This window comes from Corvus hawaiiensis, chromosome 8 (assembly GCF_020740725.1).
Source record: "Corvus hawaiiensis isolate bCorHaw1 chromosome 8, bCorHaw1.pri.cur, whole genome shotgun sequence".
Taxonomy (NCBI): Eukaryota; Metazoa; Chordata; class Aves; order Passeriformes; family Corvidae; genus Corvus; species Corvus hawaiiensis.
The window spans coordinates 29,344,479-29,361,627 of NC_063220.1; the positions used below are offsets into that span (position 1 = coordinate 29,344,479).

Consider the following 17,149-nt stretch of genomic DNA (forward strand, 5'->3'; position numbering starts at 1 on the left):
TTTTTTAACATATTGCTGGCTGATTCATGAGGATTAACACACATTATCTCACTACATACATACACAGTGAAAATTACAGGAGGGCAATTCATACAACATGTTCTTCTTTTATAATTTAACAGAAAATATCCTTTATCCTCATTTTAATCTTCCCCTACATCACGCTCAGATGTTAATCAGCGTACAGAGAGTCTGCCTCCAGTCAGCCTGGATCCATTTCTCACACTACTTGCACGCCACAGAGAAGCACATTTGTGCAGCCACAGCAGAGCTGACCCACTAGGATGCTCCAGGAGTGCATCCAACCAACTCAAATATTCATAAAGCTGCTAATTTATGGCAAGTGCTTGTCTCCCATCAGGGTTTTCCCTCTGACTGCACGCAGATTCCAAGTAATGTGTCTTCTTGCAAAGCAGAACTGGAAGAATTTAATATTTCAGGAAGTAAAAATAGGAAGAGGGAACAATGCCACAGCTTTCCATACTTTCCCTAAGGGAAATATTTTTCTATGTTATTATTAATCCTATGTGCATCCAATGATGCTTGAATACTTATTTGTTTAAATAAAAATACACTGCTGTTTGATTTTTCATCAAACATGTAAAAGTAATTATGCTCTTCAAAAATATGTAGTTGATAATACTATTCTTTGTAAACATTGTTAAATGTCAAATATTTTAAGATATTATACAATAATATAATTTTTTGTTTGTCACTTCTCATTTCCTAACAAAGAAAACATGCATTTCCTTTTTTTCCATCTGAGTGAAACAAAACAAGGCAAAGAGAGAGAACAAAACTTTTAGCACTAAAGGATCCTTGTGGCAATTAAAGCATTTCTTGTCAAAAGAGTCCAGTTAAAACTCTATTGCAGAACAGTTGCACTCTAAGGGTTGGCCTAAGGGCACGGGTCCCAATCCTTCCCAGGTTATGAGTTAGGAAAGGTGCAATTGTCAACAAGAGGCAATCTATAGTGAGATCCACTGATGTTCAGGCTACATATTGGAATATATAAACTGATAACAGCATTAAAAGAAAAAAAGTAAAGAAAAAAATCTAATAGCAGCATTTGGCAGATGAGAGAATGCTAAATGTGAAGTGGCCATGCACTACAAGCACTGCATAAGCCAAGCTGTGAGACTGCAAGCCAGGTCTCTGCAAGCTCTCTTGCCAATATGCCTCAGCCCTTCTCTGGAAGACAAATCATATTGATGTTAATTTAATCCTTGGCTCTTTGGCTAAACCTACTGGTATTTTTTACTCCCCATCATAAAACAAATTGTTTTCAGTCCTTTGGATCTAGGTCTGAGACCTGTACTCAAGATCAAAAGAGAAAGGCACCTTTAGAGGAGGCACCTAAGTTCTGGTCACCTGAGGTATAATTGACTGCTTTGGCTTCATGTCAGGCTTGGGATCCTGGTTCTCAGAAACTCAGGATTCCATTTGGAGAATAAGGCCTTCCTGACAGGGAAGGAAAGGTGTCTTTTTAAATTCTGCTAGGCTGCAAGTGTCAAGATATTTGTGGCAGTGACACTGGCTAATTTTAGTTATTGAGCTAAATCACTGTCAGCATGAAAAGGCTGCACAGAAATGCTAAGGTGATAAATTACTTCAAGTCACCAAAAAAGTGATCGGTCTGTATGGCCACAAACTGCTGCAGGGCCCAGAGGCTTCCTGTGGAGTCTATCAGCTCCACAGTTTTTCAATCAAAACTGTTGCTTCCCTGTGTAAAAGCTCCCAGTTCCTCTAACTCCCTTAAGGCTTGGCTTTGTCTCTTTACCAAACTCTCCATGCCAGCTGCAGAGAGCTGTGCTTTAAACAGCTCTGGCAAAAGGCAGCTGGGAATGCTGGTGTCCTACTGCAGGGAGGGTCATATCAGGCACTGCTGAGCAGCCACTGGATGAAGCAGACCCAGTGGGCACCTTGGCAGTAGTACTGGGAGTGTGACAGAGGAAAGCACTCCAAATGGAAACAAACATGAAAATCCCCTCAGAACAGTCAACAGCTCTGCCAAAGCTGGGGGGAGAGAGGGAAGGAACACCAGAAAGAAGAAAAAATAAAAAATAAAAAAAAAAAAAGACAAGAATTTACCAGTGAGAACCATGAGTAGAGGAGGTTAAAGCCCTCGAACAAGGCCTGAAGTCCAGACTTCATGGCAGAGAAAAGGAACATGTAGATTAAAAGATTAGACTTAGAGTGTTTAGGAGCCTAACACATTGTGCTACCATACTTTGGGGACTGCTGACTGTACATACAAAGGAGACAAGGTGGCGGGGGTGGTTTGTTTGGTTTTTTGGGGGGGAGGGGCAGAGAGGGGGAAATGTTTGGCTATTTTGGGGCTTTTCAAACATATAGTTGATTTAGAGTTCAGAAAACAATCTTAGAAATTTGGGAGCCTACACAAATCCCTACTAAGAAACTTCTCTGTACTTTCCTCTCAGCCATGAGCACTGGACTCAATTAAGTCCTCACAAAGAGACTGCAGGAAGTCACCTACAAAGCTTGAAGATGTGCAGAAATGGGAGCAACCCGTGTGGTGAATAACACCACCAGCCTCATACAACATGTTCTTCTTTGAAAATGAAAAGGATTTCAGGGTGGTGCTAAGGGGCAAAAATGGTTGAAAGTACTTGTGGCATCAGATGAGAGTGCTGCCATTGCTTCCTCACACAACACTGCTTCAAAACGCAATGAGCTGGAAAAGACTAGCTAGGAAGAAAGACAAAACAAAACAAACAAAAAAAGAAAAAAACAAACAAGCCAACCACAGAACTAAGAGAACTGAGCCTCGAGAAATGACAGAAATGAAACCAAGATAATCCCTTTCTAACAGTAACACTGTTGCCCAAGGGCTCCCCTGTCCTGATCTCAGAACACACATACCAGGACACTGCTAAAAACTGTTCTTAATAGGGTGCTTATTTGAAACTACAGGTATTATCTTCAGGTTGGTTGCCTCTAATATCATACTTAGTTTGTGGATAAAGTATTAGAGCTCAAATAAAGTGACACAAAGCCGTTAACTCAGCTGCTGTGCCATTCAATAGCTCGGATACACAGCATGGGCTGGATAGACGCAGGCACTGAAGGAAGCAAACTTCCGTGGCTTTGGGGAATTACAGAGCTGCAATTGAGACAGCAAATGATTTTCTAGCAGGAAAATTGAGAAGGTGAAATAAATGTGAGATAAAATAAGTGCATTAGGTACAGAAAAAAGACAAAATCAACTTATAATACGCCAAGCCAGAACTGCAATCCACTCCTGTGTGTAATACAGATTCCTCCATTTCCATGCCCAAATCACCTTGCTGTTTACAGGGCACACAGTCTGGACAATTTTGCAGGCACCAGCTTGAAAATAGGAGCTTCTCTGTCCAGAGGTATTTTAGTAGGTGATGAGGGCTCTCTTCAAAGGCAGGCAAGGAAAAGGACAGCGTGAGTCTGACATGTCTCAGCAGGGCAGCTCATTAGGAACAACGGGGGAAGCACTTGATCACAGTGCAGAGAGACCCCGAGTCTGCAGGCGAAACAGCTGGGGCTGATCTCTCTCATGTGGGTCCAGCTGCCACCCCTCAGCCACTCTAAGCCACTTCCCCACTAACTTCTCAACATTTCCCTTCTCCTTTCAACCTTGTTTTTGAACTTCTCAGCATGAGCTGGCTGAACACAAGGGAAGGAGCGCTCAGAAGTCCTCTCTCTCTGCAGTCAGACTTGGAGAAGGCGGCTTTTGTCTCCAAATTGTCCTTTCCCCTTTGCACACAGGTACTTCTGCCAACGCTCCCCTCTGTTTATGTGAAAAGCCCTGTTATTTACTTGCTTATTTATGAGGTGAGGAAGTTAATTTCAGTACAGGTAAATGAACGCCTGCAGGAGAGATAGAGGAGAATCATTCAAATTAAATTTACCCATAGCGTAGCAGCTAAATGTGGATTTTATTTATTAAGTTCTGAAAAAATATTCATAAACCTATTAATTTAATCCCTAAGATCTTAAAAAATTCGAAATTTTCATAATTCAATATTTTTATCTACTCTTCACCCCTTACATCGTAAAATGATCCCTAATGACAGCATTTGCTTTCCTGGCCGTCACTACTGAAAACCTGTATTACATGTTCTGTGAAATATCAGGCAACCATTGATATATGCAACCACCTTTTGATGAAATTTCTTCTCCTTTTAAAAAAAATCATACTTTCTTATTCTTTTCTTTAGTAGCACCTTCACTATTCCAATTGCTATGCTCTCTTCATCATTATTTTCACTTCCTTCCCCTTTTACCAAATTTGACCTGCAAATTTTTACTGACTGAAAGCATTGCAGAAATGCTTTCCAGGAGTTTATAAGTGACTGGGAAGGACACTCAATGCACAGAGCCTGTTAGCAATGAGGTGCAGATGTTTTAGTCATTGTCTGGGCCATGAATTGCCTTCCTCCCATGCAAACAACCATTGCTGTCTGCAGGTAAGGATTAGTTTTGGGGTTTTTTTTAAATAGCTGGTTGGGAACTCACAGGATTCTTAAACATGGTTGGGGAGATGATGTCAGAGTACTGAATGTAATAAGGCTGATCTAAAGCTGGGACAGAAAAACAAGGACCTGATTACATTAATCTGAAGTCACCACTGTGGGCATAAATACAGGATATCCACTTCAGGCACACAGGCAGGGAGGAGGTGTCATTACAAACGAAGCTGCCTATTAATCTTGTGTAGAAGCATCACAGGGCTTTCAGTCTTTGAGCAGGCCTGTGCAGGAAGCACATGGCCACTAGCGGCATCCAAGGACCCTGTGGTGGCAGCTGTAATTGCAGTGTCCTCTCTGCCCAGTGGGTGCTTGTTAATGGTTTCTCAGGACCCCAACGAGTGCTCTCCTCACCGGCTGCTTCAGCACCTCAGGCCAGTATTTTCATTGTCAGGTGTGGCTGCAGTAATACAAGCCACCCTCAGGTGTCTGACAGGTCACTTGGACAGATGCTTATTCCCTAACTTCACATGGACTCAGCTGCTTTGCTACAGACCTCCAGATATGCCAGCTTCCCATTCCTGCTATGATGTTTCTTTTCAGAGGTTCCGGACCTGTGGCATTTTATTATAACAGGATCTTTGCTGCCTTCCTCCATACAAGCGTCTTTCTTTTTGCCATGGCTGGTAATGCTGGGGATCAGGAGAGATGCTTGCAGGTGTTATTGACTACAGCATCATGCTCAGGATGTCAAATTGCATGGGTAAAACTCTGGCCATAAAGGTGAGGTCTGAATGCTCTGCAAAACCAAAAAGTTTTGAGCCTCTCCCCCAGCCTTATTTGCTTGCTTTACTGGGCCATGGGATTATTTCTCTGCCTGCCTGCAGAAGGATGAACTGAAAACCACTGAAATTTTTCAGGAGCACATGCAGATCCACAAACCACAATGAAGATGGCATGGCATCAGGTGGAAATTACCTTGGCCTGAACTCATTACAGGAAATCTTGCCTGCATTGCTGCTTTCAGGACAATTACATAAACCCTCACCCATTTCTTTTGCTATTTCTGACAACATCTTTATACAGAACACTTATTGTATTTCATTCACTTGTTCCATTGAGTCTTCCACGTTTTATCTTTTGTTCTTGTTGGTTTTATTTCAATCTCTCTGAAACAGTGCAGGAATTGATTGGCCCCTGGAAATTCCTTCCAGAACAATATTGCACCTTAGGCTTCACCTTTGTGGGCTCAAGATCAAACACAGCAATCTCAGCAATGTAAAAGCTGCTGCTATGCTGAGAACACCTTTTTTGTATTTAGTTATATACTTTAACCATACAGCCACACAATGCAGCACCCTGACACGTTTCTTACAGACAGTGACAAGAGCTGAGGACAGCAGAGCTGACATCTGCACTCATGAGACAAATCCCACCAGAGAGGATTTTTGCAACAATACTTCTCCAGCTACGACATCTGATTTTTAGCAATCTGTTTTCTAAACGTAGTTATCTTCAGAACATCTTCTCTCTGTTCCAGCTGCTCCTTAGAGACACACCCACATCCTTGTCCCTAATGTGCTACAGAAGTGCTTTGTTTTCTACTTATCTAGAGTAACATCACTGCTGTCTAATCATTCCTAACCTCATTTCTAAGGGCCAGAAAGAACTCTTGCTTCTAATTGCTTTTAACATTCAACCCTTCCTTTGTAGCCATGCAAGTAGTTTTATCCTGCACTTTTCTCAGATCCTGTCACATGCAAAATGTACATGGTATCATCTCTGGAATGTCTCTTTTGCTGAACAGATAGCCCATGAAATGTCATCTACCAAATGGAGTTTTGAAAGCAGTAAATTCTCCCTTTTTTGCCCAGCTGAACCAAATGAAACAGCAGACTGAGTTATCTAACCAAGCTTGGAATAAATATATTTTTACACTTCTGGACAAATGTCATGATTTGATCCAAGCCAGCAACTAAGCATGACCCAGCCCTTCATTCACTCACCCCTGGGTGGGATGAGGAAGAGAATCTGAAGGGTAAAAGGGAGAAAACACATGGGACAGGGCAAGCAAAAGCTATGCATGCAAGCAAAGGAAAACAAGGAATTCATTCCCCACTTCCCATGGGCAGGTAGGGGTTCAGCCATCCCCAGGAAAGCAGGCCTCCATTGTGCACAGTGGTTACTTGAAGAGACAAATACCAACACTCCAAATATCCCTCCCCCATTCCTTCTTCTTCCTCCAGCTTTACATGCTGAGCATGATGCCTCAAGGTATACAAGATATCCTTTGGGTCACTTGGGGTCAGCTGTCCTGCCTGTGTCCCCTCCCAACTCCTTGTGCACCCCCACCCCTCACTGGTGGGGCAAGGAGCAGAAAAGGCCCTGGCTCTGTATAAGTGATGCTCAGATTTAACAAAAATGCCTCTGTGTTACCAACACTGCTTCCAGCATAAATCCAGAACAGAGCTTTGTACTGGCTTAAGCGAAGGGAAAACTCTATCCCAGCCAAAGCCAGCACAAAAGAGCCTCCATTTGTTTGGGTAAATTGGGTAATTTCAGTCTCTTCCTTTGGAAGATTTTCACATGTCTGGGTCACATCTATCATTTCTCAAAATAGCCACAAATCACCTCACAAAAGTTCCTCTATTTCGTTATCATCCATCACTTTTGGTGTTACTCCTAATGAGAGTCAGTTTTGTGCTTGAAGCTTTTGCAGTGGGCAAGTAGAGTACCCTAAGGAAACACACATCTAGAAAAATCACACTTTTTTTTCCCCCACTGCCTTTTTTTGTGATGCATGTGCCACGCAGCACCTAGCTGGCAACATTTTCACTTGTGCATATCAGTGCTGTTCCCTGCTGTGCAGGGGAAACCACTTCTCTACCACACGTCAAACAGATACTGGTGCTACAAGCTGAATTTTCCCTCTCTTTCACCTCTGCCATGCAGTTTACTTTTGTCTTGACATTAGCTGAGGATTTTACAGACCAGTTAGAAATTTATTTTTATTTTTTGTCTCTTTGAGCTTGCCTGAACAACACACCTGGCTTTTCCTGCACCCAGCAGCAGTGGGGTGCCCTGACTTTGGTTGGTTTCCTATTTGCAGGTCTTTGGGATTACCACATATGTCCAAAGCACTTCTTATAGAACTTGTTTATATCTGCTTTCTTCAGCTATTCTGATGATTTTTTTCTGGTGTTAAATTTCCCATCAAGATCCCATCCCCCAGTGTACTAATTCTACCTGCAAAAGACATTTTTTATGGCTGTACACTTATTTGTTGTCTTGGATATCCCTTGGCTGCTTCCTCGGGAAAATTGATTTTCCATGAAGCTATTATTCTTTAGAAAAATAAAAATAAGCTCAAGTAATCAACAACTTATCTGGATTTCTCCAGTTCACATGAGACAGCCACAAAGCATCCATGTTATGTATCTACCTCTTTCCTCCCTTCCAATTAGTTTAGAATTGAGCAGATTTCTTTAGGAGCCAACCCACCTGCCTCACGGCGGGGCCCTTCTGCACAGCTCTGTTCTCTGAGTGCTTTTGGTTAAACATCCCCAGCCTTTGCCTTATTTATATGAATGCCACAGTCTCCTTTTCCTTCTCATACTACACTTTTGATTGAGATACCTGCCAGTGATAGAAATTAACAGAGGATAGGATGATCAAAGCTGGCTTTAATTGCAACCTTCCTAAAGGCCTCTGTGTCATCCATGCTGCTTGCTGCCCACCTAGAGAGAGCTCAAGCTATGAAACCTTTTTATCTGTTAAAGAAGCAAAATACCTGTACAGGGCCTGACACACACCTGAGTAATGTGATATTGAATTTCTGTCATTAGGGTGGTTGACTGGACTGCCTGCAGTCCCCACCCTTGGGCACCTTCAGATGGGAACTTCTGAAGGGAAATCAGCCTGGGGACACAGAGTCTCCCAGTCACTCAGGCTTTGCTAAGTTACTGATGGAGCACTATTGCACTATCTAAAAACTGAAAAGTAGGTGTGCTTACACATACAAGTGAAATGGAGACATGAACAATGATCCTGAACAACTGCTCTGCACTGCTCAGGGATGGCAGGAGGTGAATATTCCCATATGTGATAACTGCTCTCAGTGTTTAATGGGTGCACAAGGTCAAAGAACACAATGCCTCGACAAGATATTAAAGGATTAAAAATGAAAGGTTGAGACATGTCATTTAGAAAAAGAATTTGAATTTCTGGGGAACAACCACACAAAATATTAATAAAGTTAGAAATATCTCCTAAAATTGATGAGCACCTACTGAGATATTTCTGCGACAGAACAAATCACTTTACCGAAAAAATATCCCACAAAAAACCATCCAAATATTTCATTGCTGAAAAAACTCAGGGAGCACTTGCTGAGATGTTGCTGTTTAACTTGTGCACCTAAGCTACCAGTCTACACTCTGTCCTCTCAGGGGTGTTTGCCAAGTGGTGATTCAGAACACCTCAGATAAAAGCTGTCTTTTTCACTGACTAACCAGAAAGTTTGAGTTTTACTCTGTAAAAGTTCATCATTAACCACCTTCATGATGACTGTTACTATTGAATTTCTGGTGGATTCATCACTCACATGCCTAACTAACTTAATTTCTCACCCTTTTCCACCTCCAAATGGGCACAGCAGCTTACAAAAAACAGTTACAGCTAGTCACATGAAGATATTTTGTTTTCAACATCTTAATAAAAGTTCCAAAACCAGAAATATTATCTCTGTTTAAGACTCTGAACTTATGATTTTTCTAGTTTTAATGGAATATTTAGAAAAGAGATTGAAAATATCCTTATTCCTCCTTCTTGCTATTTCATAGTTTTTTTTAGAGCCCCCCTCCTACCTGGGCCAGCTAACAATTTTCCTCTTAAATGGGACACCATAACTGAGTTTTCAAAGTGAGGAGAAAGCAGCCAGATTGTTTGCTGCCAAAGAAGAGTCATATTCATTGGGAGGTAGATTGTTTTTTAAAGCTAAATGCTCAAATCAAACATTAAACCTTCAATATCTACAGATCTAATCAGAAAAATACAGTTCAACTTCCCAAAGTCTCTTTGCCAGGACTCCAAGAATCACCTAACAGTTCAAATGCAGCATGTTTCATCCAGTTCTGTTACCAGCAAAGAGAGCTTTGTCTTGTTCCTTCCAAATCTACTCCAGATTACTCATTTATCTTCATAAAGCCAAGCAGTCTTAGTTCTACTAAATCAGACAGGACACCAAAGCTATTGCTGCAATTCTATTTTGCTTAAAGGACAAAATATTGCAAAATATTGGCCACAATGCTGCAGCCCAAGTTTTCTCTGGCCATGTCATTATGTGGGAGAGAGACAAGATAAGATAGTAGAAATTTTTCCTAGTATCATATCACCATTAAGATCTTCACTCTCAGCAGGGATTTCTTCACCTCATGGACCACCCTGCTGGAGGAGAGGTTCCTAGGAGCCTTTTTGGAGCAGCAATGGGGGACGCTGACTCCTTAGAGAAAGAAAAGGGAGGCACATCCAAAATTTGTATTTCCAGATCCGATTGGCTGCCTAGCAGTGTTTTATACCTGGCTATATTAACTTCACAGCAACACAGAGACAGCTGGCAAGCAAAATTTCTCGTTACAGTTGACTTCAAAGCTTTTTCAGTGAAATCACAGTTTTTGTGAAGTGCAAGTTGGTGTGACATGCTGAATTAAGACACTTATAATGCACCAGTATTGCTGACTATGGCCTGGCCCTGCTTGTCTGCAGGAAGGGAGGAGGCTGCTGCTCTTGTGCCTTGGGGGCCTCTGGTGCACATTTGTCCTCCTTCCCAGTGCCATCTGCAGCAGTCAAGCATACACTGCCACAGCCCCGTGTGCAGGTGAGGTGGAAGCACTTTGTGCTGTACAAGGGGTTTACATCAAGCTGCCCTCTGGGTTGGCTGGATTGCCATTAACCCCATCCTCCTGAGAGCACAGCGTGGCCTCTCTGTCGCATTACAGCTGAGTCTGCCATGAGAGCCCTCCTGCCAGCCAAAGGGAGCTCAGGGAAAGCTGAAACAGCTCTTTAAATACTAAAGAGATGCTGGATAACATGAAGGGGCCCTGGTGGGGATAGCAACTGCTAAATTTATCTCCCTGCCCACCCCTCAAGCAGCCAGGTGTAAGGGAAACCAATCCATCCACGCTATGCTAGGCACAAAAAGTGTCTAGGAGGAAGAAAAAACAGGTGTGCATTCAGTACTTTTAGTTTTACACCAAAAAGTGGCTTGGTGTCTTTAAAAAGTGATTGCTTAACAAAAACTGATTTTTCTACAAAATTTCACTTTGACATCAGCGAGTAATTGCATGCTTACTTACCTGAATTTGCACATTGCCCCCTCCCAGCCCCATCACAGCACACAACCCTCTTAGAGCTTGATCATTCAGCATTACAGCAACCAACCCTTACACCAAAACACACAAACCCACCCACACTCATTGCTATTGCCATAGGAATCTTCACTTTTTGAACCATGAAATATTGAACAACAGGTCATACTCAGCTTTATACTGGACAAAAAAGAAGACAAAACAGCAGGAGCACAGCCCAGCCAGTTAACCAACAGTGTGCTTGTTTCTAGGACTGTGCTTAGGAGAGCCAAGCTCCAGAACACGAGTGCATTATAATTAAGAAAATGAAAGAACTTCCACTTGCAGTCAGGTATTTCATAGCTGGCAATGTATAGCATGTAACTATTGCCACATGTAAAAAACTGCATTAAACATTCATTTATTTCTCTGTAGATTGTCTGAAGAACCACTCTGTGTGCCTTGAAAGAGCACACAAGAAAACAGTTAATGATCTCATTTTTTGGAGCAGAGTAAAAATTGGGGAGATACAGTCCCCAAGAACTACTGCATCACTATCAGCCAGAAAAGCCAGGGGCAAAACCAGATGGAATTTGTTTAATTAGGTCCAGATCCAGTGAACTATATACATATCTCTAAGCCAGCAAGAGAGCCTATGGACAGCAAACAAGTTAAAATAACTGCCTTGAAAGAGAGCAGAAAGCTAAATATGGCAGGGGTTTCAGTTTTTACAAATGATATCTCATAGGTTCAGGATTATCTGCAACCTCAAGCATTTTGCACAATCATTGCTTTCCCTCTTGTCAGAGAATTGCCTAGTTGAAAGTTCTAGAAAACTGTCTTGAAGCTGATTAACACCTCATTTCATTCCTCCTCATTTCTCACTCACTTTTATAGAAAAAAATTTTCCCTGTAAAGGAATAAAACAGCTACTGGCACTGCAGACTTCAGGAAACTACATATATGAAATTTTAGAGTTAGGAACATTTAAAAATCAGACTAAATTATGATTCAAAGTATTCACACTGGGCAAGGAAAAGCTGCTTGCCACCAGGCAAAGCAGAAACAAGGTATGTTATCAAGTTGTGGGTGACACTTGGGGTTTAGAGATATTTTCTATCTGCACAGCAAGACATTCCTTTCTCCATCTTTTCTTGAGATAAGACACGCATCTGTCAGATCATTACAGCAATGAGAGATAAGATCTCTGCCAGTGCTTATTATTTGACATATTGTATATAAAAAGGAATTCTTGGCCAGAGGGAATTCCCCAAATGTGGTAAACCAGGATAGAGCTCAGCTAAGGGGCAGAGTGCCCTAAGCTGTGAAGAAACTCACTCAAGAAATGAGTCATGCACAGGGGCAGTGCCACAAGAGAGGCAAGGGGTACAGGAGCAAGCTCACAGGCCAGGCACCCAAGCTGATTCAGACAGGTGACATAAATTACACTTGACCTGCGATAAAATAATCATTAACTTCCAACTTCCAGTCCGATCTAAAGACCACAATTTCACCTAAGCAGAATGTTTCATCTTAATTGTCCAATAATGGGATGTAAAAACTAATTCCAGAGTAAAAGATTGATATTATAAGATGAGCAGTATAAATAAAGAGCTAAGTAATACTATGTATCTGTCACAGCTTAAGCCACATTTAAAAGGTCAATGTTTTCAGATATGTCTAAACCTTGGGTACTTCCTGAGTCCAGAAATAGAAATGTTATTTTGTTCTTATAAACCAAAAGTTTGAGGTCATAATATGTTTAGATAACCTGTGTTAACAAGTGAGACTGAGGGGACACAACCATGCTGAAGTTTGCAACTGTTTTGCTCTACAGTGTACTTTAATATTCATTGAACTATTATCTGGTTTTGTGGCCTGAGGAACAAAGGACTCCTAGCTGATAAAGGCTGACTATCCCTGATCCAAATAATAAATCATAATAGAATTATGGTTGCACAAAGGACAACTTTGATTTTTTTCTCTCCAGGTATTTGCTCACTTACTTCAATTTTCTTAAAAAGGTGAACATGTCTTTAAAGAAAAAGTGAACAAACTAAGCCAGCCTTATGCTGCAGTAGCTATGACAACAGACTTTGAAATAAGTGTGGAAAAAGCTAGACCTGAATCTTAATTTAATTATTTTTTTCAGTCTACTCTTCACACTGACTACTTTGCATTTTACTCTGAAATTGTACAGAAACTGGGATTTCTTACTAACACCAGATGCATAGTATCTTACGTAGCCAATTCTACAGATCTCATTTAGGTTAGAAACGAAATTACTCAGAGAATGAGTAGACAACTCCTATTCAGATGAAAGCCAGCCTGCTTTCTGGGGAATGCTTTACCCAAAGCATTGTGTTCAGTGCAGACTTCATGAAGGAACGATCCCATTGGATCAACCATTACAAAACTGTATCATACCGTCTACTAGAGGTGAGCTTTTCAAAATAAAGACACAGTAGAGAAGGTGAAGTTAAAAGCAGATTTTCAGTGGATTCAGTAACTGGGCTGAAATGAGAAGGAAGATATTTCAGTTCTAACATCTCTTCCTTTTCTCTTTCAGTCCTTCCCATCCTCCTTGGACAGCCTTTTACAGATGATATCCACAATCATGGACACTACCACCTTCACTAGACAGAAGATTGGTCTCCCTGCCCCTGTCTCCTTTCCCATTCCTCTAAATTCTTTCTAGCAGAAGGAGCAGAAAGCAAATTGTGCCCCTCCCTGCATCAAGCACAGCAGTTTAACAATCAAGAACACTAAAAGAAAAAAAGGATAGAAACTCAGACCATGACCACTAACAGCTCTTCCTAATCCATAAATGTTCCACTGCCCTCTCTATTTTCCTTGAACAATCCAGGGCTTCACAGGGAAGCCAAATTACTTTACAGCTGTGACTATACAGAGGAGGAGTCACTTGAACCTCTTTTGAAGGGACCCATATCACCTGTGCTCCCAAAGCCAGTTCTTGAACTGCCGCCACCCACGAGCTCCCACGCCTGACCAGGCCAGGGACATTATCAGCACCTTCCCTCACTGACCCCACGCAGCTCCTCCAGGGCCAGCGACCCCAAATTCACTGCTGTGGATTGTAGGACACCACTGCAGGGGTTGGCACTGAGGCATGCAGGCATAAAATACAGAAACAGATGGGCATCATGCTACTAATTACTTATTAATTCCCTTAAGAACTGATTCTTGAGTAATGAATCTTCATGATTCTCCCAGAAAGACAAAAATGCATTAAAAGTGTATAAAATAATAAGCCATTCTTTTTCTTCAAGTCTGAGACCTTCACTTTTTTTTTCACTTAACTCCCAGCTTTCTCAGTAAGGTGCCTCCTGCTGCAATGAAAGAAGACTGGTGGAACAAGGACTGGAAGTAAGCAGCCTTAATCTACATTATCCTTTTTACCAGGGCATTGATTTTGAGACTTAGAAGTTTGTACAGGGACCACCTCATGTGTAAGCAACTACAGATATACTCACAAAAGGAGCTGAAGGCCTTGGTTATCAGACACCTCCACCTGTTGAAGAATACAGGCTGCCCCACAGACAAACACATTAATCTTATTCCCTGATTTATCCTCTTTTCAAGCTGCAACACTCTCTCACCTCTCTCACTCTCTTGTAGATGTGGTCCACATTTCCAGTATCTGGGGTGTAAATGAAATGTTGCAGTGTCCCACCTACGACGTGCAGAGTTATGAATAGTTGGGAGGTACTTACAGAGTTCACCTGCAGCTTCCAAGCAGCTGAAGACCATCATCCCAACAAGTCTTCAGTCAGGAGCAGAGATCCAGGTTTCACTGACTGCAACAAATCAGAAAGATATTTGTGTAACCCCTAAGGAAGAAGAGCTGTGACAAGCACTAACCAAGCACAGCTCCAACCCAGAAAGACACAATTTACATTTCATATAGGACTGGAGGTAGCTAAAAAGGGCTTATCCAGGGCACAGCTGCAACCTTTTATTCTAATTACACACCTTGGGAGGAGAGAAGCAGCATTAACTCTTCAGTGACTGACTCAGGAAAGGTGTGATGTTTAGAGCACTCCTTGTTTCTGAGAACTTTTTACCATTACATTTGGAAATGCTCCCAGAGTATTATTCAATCTGCACTCTCCTTGCAGCAAATGATCTTTCTTTTCCACCCTCAACAGGATGAGGATGAAAGAGTCTTGCCATACATTTTGCTCTTTCCTTATGGATTCAGAAAAGCTCTTCTTAACAGCATCTTTGTTTCCACATCCGCTACACTCAATGCACAAAGAGTTCACTTGCTTTCTGATGGTGAGCCTTGTAAAGTGCATGCACAGCTACTTTTAGATTTCCCCTCTTTAAATCAGATAGGATTTTTTAAAAAACCTTTTTCCACTGGCTCCAGTGGGCACCGCCTGCTAGGGAAGTAAAACAGAGCCACATTTTATACTAGAGTTGATATGGTCTCTCCATTTTTCCTCTCTCCAGCATGCAACTGCACGGAAGACCTTGTTTCAGTCTCTCATGTAGCAAATTTGAAAGTTACTCTGCTTTTTGTAATCATGGAATGAGTCATGGGCACTTGAAGTTCAACAAATCCCCAGAGGCAGCCAGCTTGGTTTATTTTCAGCTCCGATGACCCACAGGAGGAATTTTTTTTTTTTTTTTTTGAGACATGGGAATTGGATTTTTTCCCTTGTTATATATAAACAATCCTCCTAACATGAGAGAGAAAAAGTTCATATTAAAAGGCAATGCTTATTAAAATATCAGCTTCTCCCTGCTGCAGGAGGATTATTAGCATCACTGACTTCCTTCTCTGTTCCAGCAATCTATTGCCAGGTTTCTCAGAGAAGGACTTGTATGGTTGGTGCTCCCTGACAGCGAGTGTCTGGGAAGTTTATCCTTTTTGTGAGAACAGTGCTGCCAAGAGGGAAAAAAAAGAGGTGCTGAGTTTCTTGACCAAGTGGGTGAGAGAAGAACCCCCCTTTACACATGGGGCCACTGAGGTCTTCAGTGGAAACATGAGATTAATTATTTCCTCTCTAAGAATCAGTCTGGTACAGCCTGGAGAAACACCTGCTCAGAAAGAAAGGCATGTTTACTGCTGCATTTCAGACACTGTGCTACTGTGTACAAACACGGAGGCAGAGCCATGGCACTGTTAAAGGGGAAAAGTGAGGGTGATGTGATGGTCACGTCCAGTGACATCTAGCAGTGAAGTGACCCAGAAATGACACACTCAAATGGTGCACAATGAGTATGAATTGTCTCATCTTATGTCTTAAGTATTGCAAAAGGTATTGCTGGAAAAAGTATTTAGTTTATTGAAGTCTTAATGCACTACTTTTTTTCTTTACTTATTTCTTGAATCCATAAACCCCAAAACAAGTCTGGATTTTCAGTGAAGAGATGTAGAATTCAGGCTACAGAAGCCAATTTATCACTAAGATGCAAAAACTAGTTCTGTCTAAAAAGGGAGACTTTCTTATTTAAGAAAGAGAATCTGAAAAAGAATACCTAATTAAAGTGTTTTCTTTGGGTTTTTTTGAGAGAAAAATGTATGGGAGATGACATGTATTTAGATCTTTAAAAACCTAATCTCTTCCATTGGTTTCATTTGATTTCCATAGTATAAAAACATATCCTTCTCTTGTTTCTCCCAGTTTGTTCTAGAGCAGACACTTAAATAAAAATGCCTTTTTATAAAGCTATCTCTCTATTTTCTTAACCTATTTTTTAATCCATGTTTCCTTACAACGTTTGATGAAAAACCACTGACTGTTTTCCTGAGAGAAAATTGTTCAAAGTTCCCTTTTTAGTTGCTGAATATTAGCAGCACTTCTGTGCACTCTGGCCATTAAGAATGGCTGCCTTATTTTCAACTCCCATTATGCTTCTGCCCATTATCATTCTGGTTGCCACACAAGTGTGATTTTAAAACTCCTGGTGTGACAAAAACAAAGACAATAAAAGATCTGGTGACTTTTAAAGAGTCATTTAAGGATATACAGGTACTTTGAACCACCCCAGACTTCCCTTCTAGGAATTTCTGCCTTCCTTGGATACTCCCTTACATGGCCAGTTTGTGATAACAAGGTCCCAGGCATGTATCCACATTTCCTCCAGTCATCAGATGACTGACATTTTCTGGGGATTTTAGTTTTAGTTGGGTTTTTTTGGGTTTTTTTGGGTTGGGTTGGTTTTTTTTTAAGAGAATCCCTTGACTACTATCAACAGGTAATTTTGTTTCCCCATTCCTTAGGCATTTAGGAGGAGTGTCAGAACCCCTTCTGTATAGAATACTGTTTACAGGTATATCCTTTTCTTTCCCTGAATATTTACAAAGCACAC

General features: G+C 41.4%; 1 long non-coding RNA gene across 2 annotated transcripts in view; it reads right to left on the minus strand.

Moving 5' to 3' along the window:
- LOC125329723 overlaps positions 1-17,149 on the minus strand; it is a 381,901-nt gene that overhangs the window by 98,368 nt on the left and 266,384 nt on the right. For both annotated transcript variants that reach the window (XR_007205241.1, XR_007205240.1), the window contains exon 4: positions 14,542-14,625. This is a non-coding gene — a long non-coding RNA (uncharacterized LOC125329723). The remainder of the gene's footprint in view (positions 1-14,541; positions 14,626-17,149) is intronic.